Below are 2,262 nucleotides of genomic sequence, written 5' to 3'. Positions count from 1 at the left end.
CTCTCAATTTGGAACAAGCACATATTAATCTTTCAACAGTCACATGTCACTTGTAGCTACTGTATTAGAGCACTTCTAGAACAAAGGAGCTCCTTTAAAAATATTTCAAAATTGTAGTCTATAAGGCAATTTGAAAACTGATATGAATGATTTCTCCTTTTTCAGGAAAGGAAGTAAGAATGAAATTAAGTTAGCTGCATCTTTTATGGGTCCCAAGAGAGATGCACATAGTTGGAAAGAATGATCTCACTCAGAAACTCAGAATGAATCATATGAATTAAACATTGGACAATATCCAGTGCTCAGCATGAGTTTTTGGTTTACCAAACCAAATTTGCCACCAGATAATAGAGATTTCCTAATTATGTTTCATATAGAAGGTATATTGATACACTGTTTAGACTACCACAGTTCCATACTTTGTGAAAAATTATATTTCACTCTTTGGGAATTGTATTTTTTTTTTTTTTTTTTTTTTTGAGACAGAGTCTCACTTTGTTGCCCAGGCTAGAGTGAGTGCCGTGGCCTCAGCCTGGCTCACAGCAACCTCAATCTCCGGGGCTCAGGGATCCTACTGCCTCAGCCTCCCGAGTAGCTGGGACTACAGGCATGCGCCACCATGCCCGGCTAATTTTTTGTATATATATTTTTAGTTGGTCAATTAATTTATTTCTGTTTTTGGTAGAGACGGGGTCTCGCTCAGGCTGGTTTCGAACTCCTGACCTTGAGCAATCCGCCCGCCTTGGCCTCCCCAAAGTGCTAGGATTACAGGCGTGAGCCACCACGCCCGGCCTGGGAATTGTATTTTATTGTAATCTCAGACTGCACTGAAATAAATAATATAAACCGCTTGTCAGATTTCTCAGAGTAGGTCTGAATTCTACTTTGTTTATAAGGGAAAGAATAAAAATCATGCTTCTGTATACACACTAGATGTCTAAAGCAGTCAACTATGGTTACAAGCCTAGGTTAACAAGCAGTGCTATTACCAAAGGGTAACTCTTTCTAGAATCTGGCACATGATTTAATATCAGTATGGGCATAAAGTCAGTTTAATAATGGTTGCCCATGTTCATAAGCTTTTTTTAGTTTTATAAGCAGTTAACAAGAATCCCTTTCACTGAAATACAATCTGTGGTGGGACTTGTAGTTCTCTTTGATGTTTATTCCATTAGACTTACATCACATCACTGCCATTACTTTGCAATGGGTGACATTTACACTGTGCTCCAAGGGACCAGAAAAATACATCACTGAATAATACACATATTCTGAAGTCAGGCAAGCCAGGCTTCATTAACAGATCAATTTTCTCAGGAAAGTTGATGAAAATAAAGACTGAAGTAGAAACAACAGGGCTTCTCAAGGGAGTGTGACCTTCTGGTAACCTATGGGGTAAGAAAAAGAGCAAGAAGGGATGGCCAGCTCTCAAAGGAGTCTCCAGAAAGAAAATATAATCTTCATTTTTTTTAAAGATTAAAATTTTTATTCTTGTGCAATATGTATACATTTGGTACATACTTTTTAGTTTTTATACTTTAGGAAAAAGACAAGAGAAAAGGTTTGTAAATCTCAGCGTCCTTTATATAATGTTACAGCTGAAACCAGCAATCACTTACATGTATAACCACCAACTCTGAGTATAATATAAATTGTACCTAGGAATTGGAATTTACCTAGATGAGTTCTGGCTGCTTTTTAAAAAATGCACAGTTGCATCATAGAACACTGTGGCTTCTACAATTTGTGACAATTTTGAAAAGGGAACTCCTGCCTCCATAATATAAGGAAACAAGAATCCCCTTTCCATAGTTGTCATCCAGTAGAAAAAACTCCACAGTCCAATTTACCTGTTTTTTTTTTTTGAGACAGAATCTCACTTTGTTGACCAGGCTAGAGTGAGTGCCATGGCGTCAGCCTAGCTCACAGCAACCTCAAACTCCTGGGCTCAAGCGATCCTACTGCTTCAGCCTCCCGAGTAGCTGGGACTACAGGCATGCGCCACCATGCCCGGCTAATTTTTTCTATATATTAGTTGGCCAATTAATTTCTTTCTATTTATAGTAGAGACGGGGTCTCGCTCTTGCTCAAGCTGGTTTCGAATTCCTGACCTCGAGCAATCCACTTGCCTCGGCCTCCCAGAGTGTTAGGATTACAGGCGTGAGCCACTGCGACTGGCCCGATTTACCTTTATCAAAGGTAAAATGACTCACTGCCACATTTACATGGATTATTTTGCTCTTCAGTAGTTCCCAAACACAA

Source organism: Microcebus murinus, chromosome 3 (assembly GCF_040939455.1).
Source record: "Microcebus murinus isolate Inina chromosome 3, M.murinus_Inina_mat1.0, whole genome shotgun sequence".
NCBI classification, from domain to species: domain Eukaryota; kingdom Metazoa; phylum Chordata; class Mammalia; order Primates; family Cheirogaleidae; genus Microcebus; species Microcebus murinus.
Note: the sequence above shows the minus strand (reverse complement) of the source record.